Raw genomic sequence first — 24,046 nt, 5'->3', positions numbered from 1 at the left:
GTAAAAGAGAAGGGAAAAGGGGGCCACATTATTATTAAGCATGTTTCCTGCATGTGTCTGATTTCCTGTTTCTGTAGATTCTTGTTGCCTACGCTCTTTCCAGGCTGCACACCCTGTGTAGATGACGACACATCTGGTGATAGGAAGCCTAAAATATGGCCTACATCACTGTCTCTGTCTAACTGTCTTCTTCTCTCTCCCTCCCATCTCCCATTGCCTTCTTGTGCTTTTGTCTCACCTCGCAGCCATGCCAAAGTCAATGGCCGTGTGTATCTAATAATAAATAGGTGGGTACTTTGATGTTTTCTCTCTTGCTTGAAAATGTCTCTTGGTATGTTCAAACTCTTTCCTGCTTTATAAATTTAAAAAAAATGCCACCAGGTAGTGGACAGTGGCTTCCAGGTATGCTTGTGGAGGTATTCTGCAAACCAAGCTATTTGGGTGCTATGCCAAATGGCACTGCCAGGTGGTTGTGGAGGTTGCTGAGGGTCTGCTGGTGCTCAGCAGTTACTCTCAGTCCTAACTTAACATTCCATTGACTTTATTATCTTGTGGTAGAATCCGTTCAAGGCTTACCTGAGAGTCCGTCTCATTCTTGAGCATATCTACTGAAGAGCTCAACTCAAGAACCACCTCCTACACACACACACACACACACACACACACACACACACAGGCTCTCATAAATGCCAACATCTTGCTAAAAGTCACCTGCCCTTCATCTGAATTCCTATGGCACTTTGTCACTGGGGCTGTCCTGACACTCTGCCTTTCAGACCTCCATCACCTGCTTGGCTTATCTCGCTTGCATAAGCTCCTCAGGCCTGAATGATCTAAGGTATTCACAAGTCACTCTCTCCCAGCCTTACTTCTTGGTTGATATTCACAGCAATGTGTGGTTGACAGACATCAAAATTTCAACTGTATCTCTAGTTGCAAGATCAACACAGATTTGAAGAAAGATTTTTTTTGTCTGTTCTGGGGCTTGAACTCTGGGCCTGGGCACTGTCCCTGAGGTCTTCAGCTCAAGGCTAGTGCTCTACCACTTGAACTACAGCACCACTTATTGTTTTCTGGTAGTTAATTGAAGAGTCTCATGGATTTTTGTGCCCAGGCTGGCTTTCAATTGTGATTCTCAGATCTCAGCCTCCTGAATAACTAGGATTATAGGCATGAGCCAGTGGTGCTTGGCAAGAAGGATATTTCCTAGCCAGTAGTTTTCATCATAAGTCTGCAGCACTGGAATGAGGTCCTCCTTTCAGATGAGGACCAATGACTTGGAGAGAGAAAACCCGCACTGAGTATTCACCCATTACAAAAGTGAGCTTTGTAAGTGCAAGGTGCCCACAAAATGTCCCACAAGAACTGAGCAAAGATCTTTAAGGTTCTGTATCCTCAAACTATATTTTTGCCGTTCCTGGGGCTTAAACTCAGAGCCTGAGCACTGTCCTAGGGCTTTCTCCGAAGCTAGTACTCTACCACTTGAGCCACAGCACCACTTTTGGCTTTTCTATGTATGAGGTACCAAGGAATCAAACCCAGGTCTTTATGCATACTAGGCAAGCACTCTATCACTAGGTTAAACTCCCAATCTTATTCTTACTCCATTAAGCATGTCAATGAAATTTTTCACTCTCAAAAATTCCATATCAGTAGTAAAGTTAGTTTTTAGTTAAGAGAAATATACATTTTACAATAAACTTGAGTAACAAACCAGGTTTTGGTTTTGTATTGAATTCATGTTTTTCTTAGGGTAAGTGGAGCTGTGGTTCAAATAGTAGACCTTCTAGTCAGCCTTAAGTGAAAAAGCCAAGCAAGAGTAAGAGGCTCTGAGATCAAGCCCCAGTACTGGCACCAAAACAACAAAAGTTTCTCTTTGAGAAAAATCCTAATGCAGATAACTAGGTCTGGCAAACCCAAGGAGGCAAAATGAATGAATGGATGCAGTCCTGGAGAAGGTGTAGGGGAAAATAGAATGAAACTTCCCTGGCCCTGGGGTCTGTCAGGGCCCAGAGTTCTGGACGGCATCAGAGAGAAAATTCTGCCTGTGGCTTTTAGCTGCTAAGTAGAGAAATAAGATGTAAGAGACACCAGTCAGAAATCTTGAGCATCTCCATAAACCCTACCTCTCCAAGCCAAAGGAATGACCCTCTCTTTCTCTGTGCCTCTTAACATTTAGTTTTACTCAGTTAAGACATGGCTGCCATCAAGTATCAACATCAACCAAAATAGTTAAAATCTTGGAATACTCAGACTTTACCATGATCTTCTCAATTCAATTTCTCCTTTATAGAGGAAAGTTTAATATAAAAGATGTCAGAGACGATGCCGCTGAGGACACATCAAACAAACCAAGGGTCCCTCTTTTCACAATGTATTCTTCTTAAATGTGATGTGTATAATATGTCCAAATTTGAGTAGGACCTACAAGAACCTTAAAATGAGAGGTGTCTCCTTATGAAGTGTGCATACACTCACAAGTTACTTTGTTACTGTTGTTTTATGAGGAGAAAAAATATCTTTAGAAGGGTAATTTACAAATTAAAAGAAGAATTTGACCTACAATTCAGCATACTGATGGATTAATACTTAGACAATATTTTACAAGATGTAGAGTAATAGAGCATGTTGAGAACTGTGAGCCATCTTGATAAAGCCCTAATAATGTGAAAGGTGCAGGAAATCAAACTTACTTAATATAATAATCAGTGTGAATTAGAATATTTTAGCTTTCAGAAGCAAAACCTAATCCGTACAGTCTTGCGTAGTAGGTATTTGTGAAGGAATCACTACAATTCGCATGTAAGAAACAATATTAAATTCACAAATCAGTTGATTCTGTGTGAATACAATCCCCTAAAATTAATTATAGATTCTAGAAAATCAATTATCCTAAACCTTACAAATATTCTACTTTAAATATTACTGAGGTCATACACTAAAATAATGGAAGATATTTCACTTTAACTGTTAATTGATACCATAAACTACAAATTTGTCTAATGAAAAGAGTGAATACAATTTACATTTCATATATTCCGATTTCAAATAATTTGAAATGAATAAAAGCCAAACACTAATGCCTCATGCCTTTGATCCGAGCTACTCAGGAGACTGAGATCTGAGGATCTCAGTTCAAATCCAGCCTGGGCAGAAAAGTTTATGAGAGTCTTATCTCCAACAAACCAGCAAAAAAAAAGCCAGATGTGGGGGCCGGGAGTTTGGCCTAGTGGTTAAAGTGCTTGCCTAGCATGCACAAAGACCTGGGTTCGATTCCTCCGTACCACATACATACAAAAAAAAAAGCCGGAAGTGGTGCTGAGGCTTAAGTGGTAGAGCTCTAGCCTTGAGAAAGTCCAAGGACAGTGCTCAGGCCCTGAGCTCAAGCCCAGGACTGGCCAAAAAAAAAGCCAGATGTACAATTGTGTCTCAAAAAGTAGAATGCCAGACTCAAGCAAGAAAGCTCAGGGACAGTGTCCAAGCCCTGAGTTCAAGACCCAGCATGTGTGTGCATGCATGCACACACACGTATGCATGCACACACACACACACATACAGAATAGAATATAAACTAAGGAGTTTTATAATGACAACATTTTCATACAGAAAGTAGCTTAACAGCTGGCTTTTCAAAATTGAGTCATCATTCGAAAGTAAAATTTGTTTCTTCTGTTTCAAAGAAGATTGTGTCCCCAGAGCGTAGAATGTCAAACTTGACACTCAGTGGATCACAGTGAGTACCAAAATCAGCACTGTCTTGACCAAGGAACTGGCTAAAGCTAGACTAGAATTCCTTCTTCAAGGAGAGAATGCCCACAACACATACTGAAAATAAAATGATGTGGGTACAAAGGGAGAGATGCATAGATTGAGGGCATGAAGGGGAGAGTGGAGGAATAAATGAACAGATAGATAACATCTCTTAGAATTGGAAAGGAGAAACAGTTTACCTATGAAACACGCAGTAAGAGCTTAGAGCCTAAACCAATATAAAGGCAAGGCCACAAAAGGATCTGTAAACATGAAGTAAATGTAAAGAGAAGACTGTGAATTCCTCACAGAGACAGGCAGGTGGAATCATTTCATATGAGGGAAGAAAGGAGATTCTCCCAGACTACAGTGGGCCCATCCATGTGTCTATCTGGAGTCCTACAACAAAAAAACTTTCCTCTGAATTATAAATAAGTAACACAAAATGATCAGTGAAGAATTGTAAGTATTTCACAGAAAAAGCCAGAAGTGGTGCTGTGGCTCCAGTGGTAAAGCACTAGCCTTGAGAAAGCCCAAGGACAGTGCACAGGCCCTGAGTTCAAGCCCCAGAATTGCCCCCCCCTCCCAAAATAGCATTCTCAGTTCCTTAGCCTGACATTTTGAGGATGTATTCATTCACCAGAATGTGCTTTTAACATTGATTTTGAGGGAGAAAAATGTCAAGATTTTTTATGATTATTTACTAAGGGGAAGAAAGGCTGAGTTCATAGTTTTCTGGGTCAGCTGATCTGTGTAGCAGACTAGAACCTGTTCACCCTCTGTGGATGCGCATGACACATCCATAATGAAGGAAGTCTGCCTCCCAGTATATAGAGTTTTCAGAAGCCATACCCAACAGTGTGAATAAACAATAAGACTGTTGTCTCCAACATTCCCAGGAAGAAGTATCAGAATGTGTTCTGAAGGTTTCTTTTAAGTACACAAACTGCCAAAGAATGGGCTGAGGAGCGAATTATACCGTTTAGCATCTTCTCTCATGTCCATTGTTGAGTGGTCCCTTGTAAGAACATTATTTCTAATTCTGCCTTATATTAGAGGGTTATTAAAACTCAGTATAAAAAAATCTCAAAGATGGTTTAATGTCACTACATACTTACAGAAGTTTCTTTGTTTTCTATATATCACATGAAGTAGGCACAGCCATTTCCAGCTTTTACAGACCAGCAAACAGAGACTTACAAGGCATGTTAAATAGTTGGCTGTAAGACCCCCGACTCAGCGGGACGTCTTCCAGAAGGAGACCCTTCCCAAGGAACAACGAGGCCACGCAGACGGATGCAAACAGCAAGAGGTTTATTTGGGTACACGGGCGTCCGGGGCGACAAAGTCTCCTAGAAGACTTGCGCGCCGAGGCTGGGGAGAGGGGAGTATTTATGGGTAGCTGAAGCATGGTTACAGAAGCAGAAGCATGGTTACAGTGTAGGGATTGGTTAATTCAAATAAGGCTGGGGGTTTATTCTGGGCAGTAGTGGAATTTTCCTTTTTGGCTAGAGAAGGGCTTACGTGTCCTTCTTCTGGTCATAACATGTTATTCACATACTCCTTATCTTACTCCTTATCCTTGGCTAGAGAAGGGCTTACGTGTCCTTCTTCTGGTCATCCTGACCGTGGACATCTTGCTGGTTATTTTTCAATTTCTTTTTATGACTAAACTGCAGCTGCTACACAAAATGGAGTCACTCCTGCTATCCTGGGAATTACAGTTAAGGCTATACATTTCTCATTGGCCATTTCACACAGTAGGAAATGATCTCATTGGGCTTCAACTTGTTTTTGCTGTTGTTCCAGTACTGGAGCTTGGACTTAGAGCTTCATGTTCTCGCTTAGCTTTTTCATTCAAGGCCGGTGTCTACCACTTGAGTCACAGTCTACCACTTGAGTCACAGTACTCCTCCTGGCTTTTTGCTAATTATTCAGAGATACTAGCCTCATGGGATATTCTGGATTTGAACTGTGGTCCTCAGGTCTGTTTTATGAGTAGCTAAGATTATAATTGTGAGCCATTGACACCCAGCCTTCAGTCTGCCTTTCTAACTCCAAAACCCCATACTTTCAACATTCTTTTTTTATTTCCTCCATAAAAGTATGGTAAGATAGAGATAGATAGATAGATAGATAGATAGATAGATAGATAGATCAACAGATATTAAGAAAAACTCACACTGATTATTTTAAAAGCATTATTATTCAATCATGTATTTAAAACTTTTTCATGTCTACATGTTTCAGACACATCAAATCTATGAATATCCCGTGCAAAATACCATTCACCAGAGTTCCCAGATAGCCAGCAAACTCCTATGCTAGAATGTAACAGTCCCATATACATTTTCCCCTTTTTCTCTGCCACCTGTTACAACTTTCAAGGTTCAATCGCTTTTTCCAAAGCATCCTAGGTGTTGCCTGGCCCATTTCCTTATAAGGATTGTGTCAGAGTACAGTGAGCAGCATGAGTGGTGAAATTTCAGAACTCTTCCATCTTCAGCCCCACCTGTCTCGTAGGGGATTACAAGTTTCTAGAAAGAATTGCAGATCTTCCGAAGGGCTTGTTCCAGGTCTTCCTTTGGTTCCTCCATTTAATGACTGACCTCTCTGCCCAACGCTCAGCAGTATGGGGACATTTTGCTCTATGGTTCAGGTAAATCCTGAACCATAAGCAGCCTTTTGTGGCTAATGGTCTTTTGTTCCATAACTAATGGTGATTATTAACATGTTGTCTTCTTGTCTGTATGATACAGACTTTAAAATGCAGTCTGAGGTGGTCATAAAATCTTGGTTCTAATGACAGACAGTGTCTTCTCACACAGTATAATCTGACACTGCTTGAAGTGAAGAGATAGATGGCTGTGGCCACATCCAATTGCATTTAGGACATAGAAAAACAGCCTAATGACACAGGTTTAAAAAAGAACTAGGCCAGGCTCCGGTGACTCACGCCTAGAATCCTACCTACTTAGGAAGCTGAGATCTGAGGATCAGGGTTCAAAGCCACACAGGGCAGGAACTTTCATATGACTCTTATCCTCAGTGAAGCACCAAAAAAAGCCAAAAGTGGAGCTATGGCTCAAGTGGTAGAGTACCATCATTGAGCAAAAATAATCTCAGAGGTAGCACCCAAGCCCTTAGGATCAGCACACACACACACACACACACACACACACACACACACACACACACACACACCCCAACATGGAAGAGAAGAATTGTACTTGTCATTTACCTTATGAGAGATACTGTAGGGTCAGAGTGGCTGTCTGCACTCAGTGAGAACTTCCTTCTTACTGAGGCTAAGGTTCCTTCCCCATTTCTGCCACTGCTGCCACCAGCATAGCTGCCATCAGTGACCCTCAGGCATGATTTGGTGCCGATCCATCCCAACTCCTGAGAGCATTTTGCTTCTGTTGCACTGGTATTTGAAGCTGGTAGCATGGGGTTCGCTACTGCCAAGGTTGATTGAGAACACACATTGTTAAAGAATTTGAAAAAGGAAACCTTCCTGCTTTTTACAAGATGGTTGGTTGTGTTCCTAAAAGGCACAGGAGTCTCTGTGTTCTCCTCCTTACAAACCCGCAGTCCTATCCACTCAGATCCGTCGCTGAGCCTAGGGTTCTAGCCAAAGCTCGCTACTCATGCCATCCCGCCATGCACTTGGCATTAGGCCGTTCCTGCAAGATGCATACAGGAATGCAATAGTGGGTGATGTGTCGCATGATGTATGATCTCTGACTCTCCTTATAATTCTTCTGTTCTCATCTCCTTTTTTTCCCTCTCTATTTCAATTACTTTGAGCAGCATCAAGAAAAAATTACCAATCCACCAAAATGAGTAAGTCCCCCCGTGAAGTCATGAAATGCTTGCTCTACATGTGCCATTTCATGCTTCTACATCCTAAACTCTGACCATTGCCTCCTCTGGGGGGGGAAATGTCAAGTTTAGGTGTCAATAGCTCTCATTCCTGATTAGTCACTGGAACTTGAATATGAAAAGTTACTAAAACCTTGACTTGAGAGTTTGTTTTTCAAAAGAACTTAAAACAAACCAACCAAACATGGCAAGATGCTAACACCCCACCTTGCAAGGTCTTTGTACGTGTACTGATTCTCGTTTCATTTATCCTCCTTTGACTTGCCCCTTGCTCTTCTCTCTCATGGTCCTCTTCTTCTGACTCTGTTGTTCTCTGCCAAACAGATTGGCCCATCCTGAAGGAAGCCTCCCAGATCTGGCCATGCTAAACCTCACCTCTAGCCTGGAAAAACCTGTGATACCAAAGCTGGTGGAGCCCGGGGAGGAGAAACTAGAGGGATACTCTGAAAAGGCCAAGAAGGGTGAGCTTGAGAAAGACAGTGAGGCATCAGAGGATGACGAAGAGGAGTCAGAAGAGGAGGAAGAAACATCAGGTAACTATCTCGCTCCTAGCATTTGTTCTGACTGATTGAATCATTGACCTGCTCCATAGGATCTGTATGTGAGTTGGAGAAATAAAAGCAGGAGTTTTCCTGGATTTTGGCAGATATATATTTGGTTGGATTTGATTGCTATAATATTCTTGGTTCAACTGTTCCAATTATTTCCTTCTAATCTGACTGAGAAAAGAGGAAATGGCTGTTACTAAATCCAGACCAGCAGGCAGGGCTTTGGTTTGGAGACCACAAGGGACCAGAAGGACATATGTCACCATCCCCTATAGAGGATACAGCAGCCCCTGTGCAGGTGCCGGTCTCAGCTTTATACATTTTCTTGAGGAAGTCTGTCAAGGATTTTCCTGGGATAGAGGAACTAAGAATGAAGAAAATGTGCAATCAGTCCCACCACTGATCATTTTAAGGCAGCTCCTAAAGATGTTACCTAGGCATTTTCTCTGCCTACTCTGATGTCAAGGGGTTTCTTCCCCTTTATTTGTAGACTTAAAATAAAAATATTTTAACAGGATACGATGGGGATCAAATGGCCTTAGTAATCAGGAAATGTTCCCTGACAGAGTATGCAAAGGACAGAGCCACTCATCTGTGCCACAGTATCCAGGGCATATAAGAGGAAGCAAAATGCCATCTTAGAGGCAGAACACTGAGGTAGCACCTTTGCTTTTTGTTTTGTGCTGACCCTGGGGCTTAAAATCAGGGTCTGGTTACTGACCCTGAGCTTATTTGTTTTGGTGCCAGCCCTGGGGCTTGAGTTTAGGGCCTGAATACTGTCCTTGAGCTTTCTTAAGGCCAGAGCTCTACCACTTGAGCCTCAGCACCACTTCTGGCTTTTTCTATGTATGTGGTACCCAGGAATTGAACTCGGGTCTTCGTGTATGCTAGGCAAGAACTCTTACCACTAGGCCCAACTCCCAGCCCAACCCGGAGCTTTTTAACTCAAGGCTAGCACTCTACCCCTTGAGCCAAAGCTCCACTTCTGGCTTTTGGTGGTTCATAGGAGATAAGAGTCTCATGGACTTTTTCTGCCTGAGTTGTCTTTGAACCATAATCCTCTAGTTTCAGCTTTCATGTGAGCACTGGTACCCAGCCTGCTGCCCTTGTTTTTAATGGTCTTTTCTTCTGTATAAAAATAGAAATTACAAAGCGCATAAGGAGGAAGATTCCTCTCAGAGACAAGTTCCTCCAGCAAACCTAGTCACTGCTCCCGTTCATCTCAGAAGGCAGGAAAGGACCAGAGACATCCCCACATAGCTGAACACCACCTGCACCCCAGTGTGAGGGATTTAGACTCAGATCTTCCTCTGTTGACTTCAGGGAGGTTGAACTTTACTAGTGGCACGTTTACATTCACACATCATCACATGTAATAACTATGTACACCACCCAATCATGTACCCAGAACTTTCCATTGACCGATTTCTGTGTCATGTTATAAATAAGCATTTTTCACAACTGCAACCTTACTAAATATTCAGAACTATGTACAATAATGTTAAATTTACTTATGGTGCCAGGTAGAGAGTGTGAACTTCTGTCTACAAACATAATGGAATAATCCATGATGTGGATACGACAGGCCAAAGTAAACCTGTTGCAGCTTTCAGTCAGAGTAAGCCAGCACAGTTCTAGAGAGAAGCATATCCTGTGTGTCTACCCCAAGGTGGAAAGAATAAACTGTCATGATAAAATGAAAAGAAAAATGGTTAGACTCTGCATTTGATCACATTTCCTGAATCTGTGGACTGGGCCATCCAGTCATTTTTTCATTTGGAAAAGGGGTGCGCAGGCTGCACCCACTTCTTGAAGATTACAGACAGGTATGTCCTCTCAGAGAAGAAGGAGAGCTTTAGCTCATGACTTCTGACACCATCATTTTAACAAGAAACATGGCATTGACAGAGAGCTTGGGATACTTAGAATTCCCAGGGAACTAGGGAATCATTATTTCCTCCAAATGCTTCTTTACATCAGTATTACGGAAGTGTGGTTACAGTGACATTGTCTCTGATCTCAGTTTACGATGTCCATGTGATCAGAATGCCTTGGGGCTTTCAGATCCTCATCTCTGCAGATTCTCTTGAATCTCACCACTACAACTATTTTGCAGCCTCTTTGAAAGTTATAAGACATGCATTAATGAATAATACAGACAGTCCTCATGCTCTTGGGTGACCTTACTGTCTTGCAGATCTAAGAAACAAATGGCACCTGGTGATTGATCGCCTCACTGTGCTCTTCTTAAAATTCCTGGAGTATTTTCACAAGCTGCAGGTGTTCATGTGGTGGATCTTGGAGTTGCACATCATCAAAATCGTCTCCTCCTACATTATCTGGGTTACTGTGAAAGAGGCAAGTGAAAGTTTGTTGTATTATCAGACAGAATAGAATCAATCACAATGGCCCATCCATCTGTTTCCTTCTCCATCTCTCCTTGGTGCTTTTCATTCCGTGCCTATTGTATTAGAACATCACAGCTAGGTGCATGACCTTTGACATTCAGAAGACACAAGGAACTCAGAAGACAGAAAGACTGGAGAGAAAATCGGGTGGCTTAGGTCCTAAATGGCTTGGTTGTGATGCCCTACTTTCTTATTTTCATCTAGTCACAGTGGATTTTTTTTTGTTCTTTGAGACAAGCCACTAAGTATCTGATCCATTTGTATAAAGCCTCTGTTTTCTTGTCCGTAAAGAAAAATTACCATTCTGTCAGCAATTGTTTCACTTTTGCTATGGAAAATTAACTTTCTCTGAACTGAGGTTTTATTGAGTCCCTATTTTAACAAGTGGTTTTTGTATAATGTTTGCATATTTTATTTTAATTTTATTTTTGAGATGCTCACAATTCAAACTATCTGCTAGCAACTAAGCCAGGTAATCGCTATCTGCAGTCCTTAAAAAGTTTAACTAAATTGGCCACTGGTGGCTCAGGCCTGTACCTATGTGACAACTGCATTTGATCTCACTTCTTGTGTTCCTCCAATCATTTGTTAAAGAAGCTCAAGCCACGTCCGTCATTATCTTTTTTTTATCCAACATGTTTTGCATTATTCAACCAATCTTCCCAGAGAGTAAATGGGATTGTGACAGTCTCTTACTTATAACATCACCATAGAGTTCCCCCCACCTCTACCTCTGTCCCTGTCATGTCCCTCCCTCTACCCCTCCTTCCTCCTTCTTCCTCTCCCCCCCCTCTCTTTCCTTCCAGTGCTCACAAATGCATGGTGTGAAACACTTCATTTAACCTTATTATTCCTTCTTTTTAGATTATTTTTCTAATACTGGGGCTTCAATTCAGGGCCTAGGCGGCACTGTCCTTATGCTTTCTCAAGGCTAATATTGAGCCACAACTTGAGCCACAGCACCATTTCTGGCTATTTTTTTTTGTGCATGTGGTACAGAGGAATGGAATCTAGGGCTTTGTGCATGCTAGGCAAGCACTGTACCAGTACGCCATGCTCTGGCCCCTTATTATTCATAAACTCAAGAGCATGAGTGGGTTTTAAAGTCCTCTGGAGCCAGGCATCAGGTTTATAATCTTAGGTACTCAAGGAAGCTGAGATTTGAGGATCAATGTTCAAAACCAAGCCAAAGAGGAAAGTTCATAAGAGTCTTCAATAAATCACCAAAAGATAAAAGCGGCACAGTGACAGCCTTGAGTGAAAAAGCTAAGGGACAGTGTTCAAGTATCCAGGCCCTGAGTTCAATCCAAAGTCCCAACACACACACACACACACACACACACACACACACACACACACACACACACACACACAGTTCCCCCCACAGAAACACTCACACTGCCTTTCCAGCACACACACCATTTACCTATCAGTGTGTGTCCCTCGTATGTTCTCTCTTAACTATAAGGCCTTGGACCTGCCTTGTCTTCTCCCCATCTATCTTGTGCTTACACTTCCGGTCTCAATTTAGGTCTAATGTCTTTTTTGTGTGTGTGCCAGTCCTGGGGCTTGAATTCAGGGCCTAGGTACTATCCTTGAGCTACTGGAGTTGCAGCACCACTTCTGCCTTTTTCTGTGTATGTGGTACCAAGGAATTGAGCCCAGGCTTTGTGCATGCTAGGCAAGCACTCTACCACTAGACCATGCTCCCAGCCAAGCCTACTCTTTTAACCTTCCCTCGTATAGCCCATAGAGCTCTGGACTTGATACATGTTTGACTTTATAGTAAATTCACGCTGTTATTTTCTTCTTGTAGCATTAAATGTTTCTAGGGCATTTTTTTCTGTGCCAGTACTAGAACTTGGACTCTTGGTAGGCACTGTCCTTTAGCTTCTGCACTCAAGACTAATGTTCTACTACTTGAGCCACAGCTCTACTTCCAGCCTTTTGGTGGTTCACTGGAGATAAGAGACTCACAGATTGTCCTGTTCAGGCTGACTTTAAACCACAGTCCTCAGATCTCAGCCTCTTGAATAGTTAGGATCACAGGAACCAGCTCCTAAGGCATTATTTTAAGAATATTCAACATATTCCATGACTGAATACAACAGAGGTGCTTCTGTACTATTAATGGAAAGGAAAGTCATTAGACATGGGGGAATATCTCCTTGATACATAACCTCATTTGCAGCTAAAAGCCAATATATTTGAGTTGACTTTATTGTTCTCCTTCCGAAATCCTGTGCCCCACCCCCTCAGCGTTTTCTATCTTAGCAATGATTCTAGCATCGATTCAGTTTGCCATGAAGAAACCTGAGGTAATGTCTTACACCTTTCCCTCCAAGTCTCCAACCTGCTTCCATCAAGTGATTCAGCGACAAATCCAGCTCATGTTCCACTTAAGTCCATCTCATCTCATGTTCCATTTAAGTCCAGTGCAACTGCCTTAATGCTTCCTTCCAACTGTGACTCACATCCTTAGCCCCTGCAAATCCCAGGGTAACTGGTCTCTGACCTCAAGTCTGACCAATATCACATCCTCTATTTTTCCATCACATTTATCTAAGGAAGCTAGAGATCATACCTTACTTTCAAACTCTTTGTCAACAGGTCCTTTAAGCCTCTCTGTTTGCTGCAGAATGAGTTCATGTGCCATTGCATGGCTCATGCGAGATACATTGAAATTTGACTTTTGGTTATGTCTCTATCTTCCCTCATTGTGGCATTTTACTTTATTTTACTTCAGTTCATTTTTTTCTGTTCTTTTATGTGCCAGTACTGAGTCTTGAACTTAAGGCCTAGGCACTGCTCCTTAGCTTTTCTTGCTTCAAAGCTGCTGCTTTACCACTTGAACCCCAGTTCCACTTCTACCTTTTTGGTGGTTAATTGGAGATAAAAGTCTCACAGACTTTCCTGCCCATGATCCTCAGACCTCAGCCTCCTGAGTAGCTAAAATTATAGGTATGAGCCTATAATCCTAGTGCCCAGTCTACTGTGGCATTTTATACTTCCAACTCTTAATTCCCCATGGTCTGTAGTCATCTTTTCTCATCATTTGTTTCCATACTTTCTTGCCTTTGCTTCTGCATAGTTGACTGGAATTTACTACCCACCTCTCACATTCAGTACTCACCCCATTCACCTGGTTCTGCTCTTTGTGAACCCACTCATCAGACCAACGATCCCTTGTAAATGCTCTCACAGAAACTCACATGCATCTGTAACCTAGCTATTGCTGTTGTTTTATAGCTATTAAATTATCCTATGTCTTATCTGTCTTCCATATAAAATGTAGTATCCTCCAGACCATAATTCACTCATTCCCTCATGTCCCTGTGCATGCCAAGAACACAAGCAACACGTTCAACTGGAGAAGTCAAGTTGTCTTGCCTTTGATGTTATTTCATATCATATCTTTTTGTCCCCATTTCTGATTTTATGTTTCCAGGTGTCTCTGTTCAACTATGTATTTTTGATATCTTGGGCTTTTGCTCTGCCATATGCCAAGCTGCGCCGTGTGGCCTCAAGTGTCTGCACTGTGTGGACGTGTGTGATCATCATCTGCAAAATGTTGTACCAGCTACAAACCATTAAACCTGAGAACTTTTCTGTCAACTGCTCCTTGGTGAGCTTTGAGGATGGGAGACCTCCCTGAATGTCTGTTAGGGAAGCAAGGCAGATACTTAGAGTCTACCCCCACCACTCCCCATTCAGCACATGCAGCCTAGATTGTAGGCGAAGTTGTACAGTCTGGCTCTGTTAGCGTGGACCTGCATCTACTTTGGAGTTTAGATCCCCCTTGAAATGAGCTCCCAAATCTACCATGCCCAGAGCTGAGGGAGAAAAGCCTGCCCATGTCCACTTGGCAAACTGACTCTACCTTCTCTCTCCTTTTTAGCCAAATGAAAATCAAACCAATATCCCCCTTCAAGATCTAAACAAATCTCTGCTCTACAGTGCTCCTGTGGACCCAACAGAATGGGTTGGCCTGCAGAAGTCTTCTCCTTTGCTCGTCTACCTGAGGGTAATGCGTCTCCTGTGCCTAGCCTATAACAGCACAGTTACAATTTGCAGTCCTCTCCCAGGACAGTCTCAGTGTCCTGTGTGGTCATCACTGCATCTTCTTCCATGGTTTTGAGAGTCACCTTGGCTGCAAACAAGTGGATATTAAAATCAGTACTCATCTTATATGCTGAAGGGAAGTTGTCCAAGCAGTCTCATGTTGGTTAGATAAAATATGTTAAGGAGCTCACAATGTAAAGAGCAAGTTTGATGGAAACATCAGAACTAAAATATATCCAAAATAAATTGCAAATCTTTTAAAAAGCATAATGTTAACTTGGCCAGAAACAAAGAAGAAAAATTGTCTGAAAAGGAAATGCTATAGTTTACAAGAAACTAGCATTCCATTGCAAGAAATTTTTAAATTGTCTCTATATTTTTAAAGGGTATATATTATAGCTAGAAACAATAAAATACATATCTCTGAAAAAACTTTGATAACAAATACTCATAGAAACATAGTACAAACAGAAGAACATAATTTTTCACATTTTACTTTGACAGATAATTTAAGCAGTCATGGTCATATTATACTAGCCATTCATATAAAATAAAACCATATACTTGGCAGTTAGAGGTGTGTGTGTGTGTGTGTGTGTGTGTGTGTGTGTGTGTGTGTGTGTGTGTGATTTTTGCAAGTACTGAACTCAGGGTAAGGGTGCTTTTGTTTAGCTTTTTCTATCAGGGCCTGAGCACTGTCCTTGAGATTTCTCAGGCTAGTGCTCTACCACTTGAGTCACAGCACCACTTCTGGTTTGCACATGCTGTGCAATTTCCAGTTTTTCCTTACATGGTAGATAGTGTTAAAAGTCGCTCTTAGAAGGATAAAATACATTAATATTTGAAAATAGCAATTATACTAATATCTGTCAGCTATTTCCCTGCATGTTAATTATTTCCATCATTATCGTTATAAGAACTACAATCTTACCCTCATGAGCATTCTTTCTGGGGTCGGATTTCAGTGATATTAAAGCGTTCCCTCTAGCTGGCACCCCACTTCTCCAGCATAGTGTAATCCCAGGATATCTCCCTGCTATCATTGCACTTACACTTCCTATAAGGTCAGACTGCCTTCTTCCAATAGGCAGGCACTCTGCTTCCTTAGCATATGGAGTGTACTTAGCAAGTAAATAGGAGTGACCAGTGTGATGTACAGAGATTTTACCTCCTGTTCCTGGGGCACCCAGCCTGAGTCCTCAATGGAGATGACTCCACAATAAGACAGGGAGAATCAGTCTTCCATTCAATCCTACCATGAATTACTAGTAGGATATTATAAAAATGTCCTTTTAGATATCCAGAATTAAGTACAGTGATGGGGATTGCTTAAAACTAATGAATTGTAAAGCATTTGGTCTACCCTGTTTTTGTTTTCCTTCTTATGATTTGTAGAATAATCTTCTGATGTTAGCTATTCTGGCCTTTGAAGTCACCATCTACCGCCATCAAGAGTACTATCGAGGTCGGAACAAGCTCACAGCCCCTGTGTCTAAAACTATCTTTCATGACATTACAAGACTTCACCTAGATGATGGGCTTATCAATTGTGCCAAATACTTCATAAACTACTTCTACAAATTTGGCCTGGAGGTAAGTTTTCATACCAAGGTGATTTATTTCTATTTACCATGAAAAGTCAAGTAGCATCTTTGGCTAGCTGGTCACCAGAGCCTCACTATCTATCTTTAGCCAGGAAGTTTGATCCTCTTGGGATATACAGATGCTGCTGCTGTTGCTGCTGCTGCTGCTGCTACTACTACTGGTTAGCGTGGCTGGGAATTTTCCACACTCAAAAGCCATTTCTCCAACTGCAACAGAGGCCTCTCTAGAACCATCCAACTATATGGAGACCAGTTATCATAATAGTTCCATATAAGGAATAAAATTTTAATTGCTGGGTACTGGTGGCTCATTCCTGTAAACCTAGCTACTCAGGAGGCTGAGATCTGAGGATTGCAGTTCAAAACCAGCCCAGGTAGGAAAGTTCCTGAGATTCTTATCTCCAATTAATCACCAAAAGTCAGAAGAGGAGGTGTATCCCAAGTTGTGGACCACCAGCCTTGAGCTCAAATCTAACCAAGAGCGTGACCTGACACCCTGTATTTCATCCCCCAGTATCTGCACCTCCAAAATTATAATACTGACCTTTTGTTTTTACACTATTTTTATGCAAGTTCAAACTGCAGTCACAATGAATGCTATAACCTGACATGATTGTGGTAAGGCTATCTCTTTAGTATGAGGTGGTTATTGTGACAATGGCATAGTCTATCTTCCCACTCAGTAGAGACAGCCTGAGCACTGTAGGTCTCTACCCCAGCAGGTGCACTGGCCCACAACCCCTTCCCTGTAAAGCCGATCTCTCTTGCATCTTATCACCCTTACACAGACCTGTTTCCTAATGTCAGTGAATGTAATCGGTCAGCGAATGGATTTCTATGCCATGATTCATGCCTGCTGGCTGATTGCCGTCTTGTATCGATGCAGAAGAAAAGCCATCGCTGAGGTCTGGCCCAAGTACTGCTGCTTCCTGGCCTGTATCATCACCTTCCAGTACTTCATCTGCATTGGCATCCCACCTGCCCCCTGCCGAGGTGAGCCCTGTCCCCCGGCTTTTAGCAAAAGTCATTATCAATGGCCACTGGAGAATTGATGTTTGTTGTTTATCTCGGCCCTCCCCCAACAGATTATCCATGGCAATTCAAGGGTGCCAACTTCAACGACAACATTATCAAATGGCTGTACTTCCCTGATTTCATTGTGCGACCCAACCCTGTGTTTCTGGTCTGTAAGTGTTTCCACCACAGGGTTCATGACATTCATACGCGAGTTTACATTGGCTCATTATTCTTCCCATGGTAGGCATTAGTGCTTTTGCTTCTTTCCCTGAACTTCACAATCATGTAAAGGGTTGTTTTATTCATTAATATTGCAAGTCATTAATGGTTCCTACTTGCTCTATTACATTTGCAAATATTAATAAATCAACGTTGAAGTCCCACATTCACTTGTATAACTCCCTTTCCAATATGTTCCCTCCTTAGTCACAGGTATCTGCATAACCCATCTTTTTGAAGGTAGTAGAGAGGGAGGCCTCTCAGATTGAGTTGTGATCAGGTTTCAAGATGCCACTATCAGGCAGGCCAAAATGAAAAACAAGGCTGTAGTGGCAAGAAAGAGGCTTTCAGGCAGGAATGAACAGGTCAAAGCCTTTGAAAGAAGCCAGTAAATAAAGGATTGGAGCAGTTTCTTTCCCTTCCCCCAAACACACACACAGAGTAGGGAGTGTCAGACAATACAGAGTACTTGATTGCCCTAAATATTTCAGGATTTTAGGACCAACAAAGCAACCTATGACTTGGCTCTGGTGACCTGGCCTTGGGGTCTGTGCCAGGCAGCTCTTAGATATTCTTCTTCCTGTCTTTCTCTCTGCCCCCGTTAGTGTATCTAAGCTCAAGGAATATCATGTGGGTACTAATGCACAGGGAATGGCACAAGAATGTCACATCTATCACATGTAAAAGATAAGAAAGAATATGGGGAAGGTCCAGGCTGGGATGTGGCACTTGCCTAGCATGCATGAAGGCCTGGGTTCAATTCCTCAGTATCATATACCCAGTAAAACCCAGAAGTGTGCAATGGCTCAAGTGGCAAAGTGCTAGCATTGAGCAAAAGAAGTTCAGGAACAGTATCCAGGCCTGAGTTCAAGTCCCAGGACTGGGAAAAGAAAAAAAAGAATATGAGGAAGAAAAGTGTTCCAGTAGCTTTCTCAAAACTAGGAAGAATCCTGGCATGCATAGCTAATATTTCCAATCCTAGCCATTCAAGAGGCTAGATATAAGAGCTTCAGTTCAAAGTCAGCCGAGGCAGAAAAGTCTGTGAGACTCTTATCTCCCATTAACCAGCAAAAAGCTAGTAATGGAGGTGTGGCTAAGGTGGTGGAGTACCAGTGTTGACTAAACAAACCCAAAAGAAAAGACCTTGGCTCCAAGTTGAGCCTCAGTACCAAAAAAAGAAAGAAAGAAAGAAAATCCTAATGGGAAATTAATGCAAATCCACACTGTCTCAGGAAAAATTCTCTACAACTAGAAGCCTAGTAGTGAACACCTCACACTGGTATAAAGCAATGTGCAAACAAATCCCAGGCTTTCTCTTGGGGAGGCCCAGCCTGTGTGTTCTATCTTTCCTCTGGCACACTGGCAAGTAATGACTTTTACTAGACCCTGAAAGCCTAGGGTGCGAACTTTGGGGATGCACTTTCCCACAGGTGTTGGTGGCTAGTTCATGCTGCTTGTGACACTGGACCCCAGAACAGGAGGTGATGTGGTAGTCACCTCCCTTTGTCTTGCCAGATGACTTCATGCTGCTCCTGTGTGCCTCCTTGCAAGGGCAGATTTTTGAGGATGAAAATAAGGCTGTGGTACGAATCATGGCTGGGGACAATGTGGAAATTTGCATGAACCTAGATGCAGCTTCATTCAGCCAACACAACCCCGTGCCAGATTTTATTCACTGCAGGTAACAATGGCTTCGTCTCCTCAAGTCACCCAGACATGAGCATTGCATACAGATGGCTCCTCTGCTTCAGATCTCTCTAGAACACTACTTAAAAAGAAGCTATTTGCGAGAAATTTGACTAAAAGAAAATGATAAGCATTCATTCACACAGGGTTTCCCCAATTCATGTTTGTATATTACTACTTATGCCAGGGTTTCCTGTACACCAGGCCAGTGGGAAAGGAAAGATGGATGCAGGGATCATAGTATGGTTTCTCAACTATTCCAATATCAAGGATGAATTTCCCCCCTTCATACAGTGGCATTCTTGACCTTGCTTCTTGCTTGTTATGTTGTTGTCTTTTGACTGTTTTGAGGTTGTTTCCCCCCTCCCCCTGCCAGATCTTACTTGGACATGTCCAAAGTGATCATCTTTAGCTACCTCTTCTGGTTCGTCCTCACCATCATCTTCATTACGGGAACAACTAGGATCAGCATCTTTTGCATGGGCTACTTGGTGGCCTGTTTCTATTTCCTGCTCTTTGGAGGCGATCTGCTCCTGAAACCCATCAAGAGCATCCTGCGTTACTGGGACTGGCTGATTGCATACAACGTGTTTGTGATTACAATGAAAAATATCCTGTCAGTAAGTGGAACCCTCTCCTATATAACACACTTGTGGTTTCCATGTAAGAGTAAACAATCCTCGTGCCTCTCACATGACCTTGTTAAAAGCCTGCTGAACATTTAGGATCCAAATGATGGTTCACTCCTTTTTTTATTGAACCAGATTAGGCCAAATTCTTTCTACTCATTTTTCACTCCTTGAAGGCCATACTTCAAAGGGATCTGTATTCAAAGGAATGAATTCTAAAATGTATTTCACTAATTAATCCTATCCTTCAGAGGAACAATTTGTCATCACTCACTGCATGGTTTTGAAGTGACTCTAGTAACCTGAATCAGACTTACAGAATCCTCATAGTATTTGAAAATAAAATGCTCTTCCATAAAAAGAGTCATAGGAATGTGTAATAAACTGAGCAGTTTTATAGACTGTTATGTGGGGTAGGGAATGATGAAGAGGGACTGGGAGTGTGTCCGTGGTAGAGTGCTTGTCTAGCATGCATAAAGCCCTGGGTTCGATTCCTTAGCACCACATAAAAAGAAAAAGCCAGAAGTGGTGGTGTGGCTCAAGTTATAGAGAACTAGCCTTGAGAAAACTCAAGGACAGTGCTCAGGCCCTGAGTTCAAGTCCCAAGACTGGCAAAAGAAAATATCTTACATATCTGGGTGTGGTAGACATTAGAGAGAATTCAACATTGTGATGGCTTCTAAGCAGAGACATCCAGATGAGTAGAGACATCTTGTTTGCTCTGCCAGTGAATACCTGTGTCCTTTCTTTACCATGACAAATGAATTACAGTGCCCAGTTGTAATTCTATAGTACTGATCATTCTATTGCACTGATCTTCTAGACCCCAAGGGCACCCCTTCAGTTATTTGGTGCTGCAAATATTTGGTTAAGAACCTTTCATGAGCTCATCAATAGCATTATGTTGGACCAAAGAGATCCCCAGAGGACAAAGTCCACAACTGTCTCCAACCTGGGTATCAGACTTGTGGTGTTGTCACTGAGGAGAATTTCTGGACACATTGAAGCAGAGACAAGTTTATTAAGGAAGCAGAGCAAAAGAGAAGGCAACATACACAAATTGGATGCAAATATACAAACACACACAGAGTACTCAGTGGTGTAAGTATAAGTACTCAGTGGTACTTATACATGAAAATAAGACAGAAGAGTTAACATTCCTCTTTGTTCTGGATACCTTGTATATCTAATCATTCTTGACATTATCATGTGGGACCAAAGAGATATTAAAGCTAGCCAGTTTGCTAAATCTGGGCCTTAATTTCTTTTCTTTTGACAAAGTCTCCTTCTAGTACAAAACTAGTTTTCCTTGAAATATTTACCCAGAATATTCTTATCCAGAACCCTGGATACAAAGTTAAAGGCACTGTCAGTTCCTACAGTCTCATGGAAGAGTAGCAAAACCTAAGAAAAAACATGCCAAGTCAAGCCATCTATCAATAGCAAGTGTATTCGTAGCTCCGTCTTCTTCTGCCTTCATATCCTGATTCTAGCATGGCTCAGGCAGAGGGAGTTCATGCTGCTTCAGCTGCTTCTCAACTCTGTGCCTGGTTCTTACAGCTGGAACTGGTACTGAGTTAGAAAAGCAATGATGTAATGATCCACTGCTTCTTTCCCACTTAGGGATTTAGGGATGAGATCATCCACCATTCAATTGCAAAAAGCTATTGCAGACTTGAGTTGGGAGATGATATATAATGTATAGCATTGTGTTTAGAGGTCTAGAAGGGCCAAGCATATGCAGTCATAAATACATGAATAATTTATTTTGCCTCGCGTCTGTTGAAAGATGAATTGTCTAGTTGATGGTAGAGGCGGCTTTGGGCAGGTCAGCACTTTACCCCATTCACATTAATTTACACTTGGAAAGTATTGAGAATCGAAAAAGAAGGTATAGACAGGAAAACAAGCCATTCCACGCTGGAGCCAAGCTCGTGATGAGGGGTTTAAGCTAACCCATCCATCCACCTATTTGTTCATCTGTCCATTGTCATAGTCTTCTTTGCTGAGTGAAGAGCTAGAGATAAATAGGACTCAGTTTGTAACCCTTAAGGAACCAACTTTCTAAAGAGGAAGATATACCTGTTTTAAAATTATGGCAATAGATGTTGGGAATTTGGCCTAGTTGTAGAGTGCTTACCTAGCATGCACAAAGACCAGGGTTTGATTCCTCAGTTGCACATACATAGAAAAAGCCAGAAGTGTCTCAAGTGGTAGAGTTTTAGCCTTGAGAAAGCCCAAGGACAGTGCTCCTGAGTTCAAGCCCCAGGACTGGCAAAAACAAAATTATGGCAAAAAAATCATCTGTGAGAACGATTGCCACATTTTAAGAACAAAACAAATGTAAAAGTTAGCCTAGATCTCACCTTGTTGTATGATGGATCCAGTCCTGAGAACACAGAAGCCCCCCATGTAAAAGCCCAACTTTGGAGTTTGTATTGTAGCACTAGTGGATACTACAGGCTCTCCAATCTCAAAGCCCTGCCTAACTGTGTTGAACTTATACATGGTTTCCATGGCCAAAACCTACACAGGTGCATAACAAAGTAGAAAACAAATCAGATGTGAACACAATCAAAGTCAGTCAAAAACCAGTGAACACTCAATTCAAGCAAAGATATTCACTATAAGGCCAAACAAATCAATTGAGGGCAAAATCAGTTGGAGATAAATGTCTCACAGACTGTTCTGACTACTCTGGCTTTGAATGGCCATCATCAGATCTCTGCCTCCTGATGAGCTAGCATTACAGATATGAGCCACCTGATCCTGGCTGGAACCCATCTTTTAAGTTGATACTTACAAGGAACAAAAGCTTGGTAGCACACAAATATGTCTGGGATTCCTGGCTAAATAGCCTCCGCTTTAGGAGCGAGGTCTAAGGATTAGTACTCACAGGATCCCAGCTATACACACAGTGAATCATCATCACCTGTATGTGTTGGCCAGCAGTAGTTAATGCTTATTTAAAATTCACCTCCCAGGGAACTTAACATAACTGTCTTGATACATTCATTTTTTAAAACAGATATTTACTAGTCATCATCAGCAACAGTAATAACAATAAAAGATTCCTTTATCCATAGAATTAGCCAAATAAGCCCCAAAAGACTTCCTTGGTCTCCCCTGAAGACTAGACACCCATGTCCTTCTTGGACACCCATGAATGATATGCAAGTAGTTGTTTGTCTACATTATTTAAGGAATAATGACAAACAGAAACCTTCACAGATTCAATAAGGAGCCATCAGTGATTTTTCACATATTTGCTAGCCAAGGTTGGTTGAATCCCAGAAACAGCCAACAGGTACAAAAGCCAAGCCCTGCTTACCATTCCTTCCTTCAACTCCACCCTGCAGCTTAGGTCTGGAATGCTCTCCTTGAGGGACAGCATAGATTTAATTGTTAGACCTGTGAGAAAGGAAGTGTACCAAAATCAGAGTCCTAGATTTCAATGAGTATCCATTCTCAGAGTTTGTTTCTTCCAAAATAGCTGAGAATTTCTTCCTTGAAAAGAAGTGTTTTTGCAGAGGCATCACATTGGAGACCTTCCTTTCATTCATTAGGTATAATTTCTAGAATTTACATTGCTCTCTGAGCAGCTAAAGTAAGCCTCCATGGTAACTGGACTTTTAGTTTAGGTATGGACAGCCCTCTGTAATCATTGTCACTGGGTCTTTGTCAATTCCTGCACGTGCTGGGGTCAGAAGAAACCAAACTTTCTTTTTGGATCCCGTGGTGGAGAATTGACCTCCCCATTTGTTTTTCAGATAGGAGCATGTGGATACATTGGGACACTGGTACAAAATTGTTGCTGGTTGATCCAAGCCTTTAGCCTGGCCTGTACAGTCAAAGGCTATAAAATGCGTAAGTATGCGAGGCAGAGATGTTCTCATTTTAAAAACAGGGCCTAAGTACATTCATTAAAGATGTGAAATCGGAGCTCAATTTCTCCCTAAATAAAAGCTATAGAACTGCAATGCATTGTGTACAGACTGTTCATAGTATGAGGAGCCCCCATTCCCAGAGTCCCTGGACCATTTTCTAGAAACTCCCAAAGCCCCAAAGGATTTGGGGATTGGATGCAATGCAGTAGTAACTCCATATGCTTTCTGAGATGTGGTTAGTAAGCATTCCAGATGTCTATCCAAAATTACAGTTGTTCCAGTTAGAACTTTGAAAACAGACATGGTGGAAAATGCCTACAAATCCCAGCTACTTAAGAGGCAGAGACAGGG

The 24,046-nt window shown here is 41.9% G+C and overlaps 1 pseudogene; it reads left to right on the top strand.

Annotated features, from left to right (window-relative positions):
• The window catches only part of LOC150039362 (piezo-type mechanosensitive ion channel component 2-like), a 195,629-nt pseudogene that overhangs the window by 121,890 nt on the left and 49,693 nt on the right, over positions 1-24,046 (top strand).

The sequence above is a fragment of the Megascapheus bottae genome, unplaced genomic scaffold (assembly GCF_031878675.1).
Source record: "Megascapheus bottae isolate mThoBot1 unplaced genomic scaffold, mThoBot2.hap1 HAP1_SCAFFOLD_40, whole genome shotgun sequence".
Taxonomy (NCBI): Eukaryota; Metazoa; Chordata; class Mammalia; order Rodentia; family Geomyidae; genus Megascapheus; species Megascapheus bottae.
This window is presented reverse-complemented; position numbering and strand designations above follow the sequence as displayed.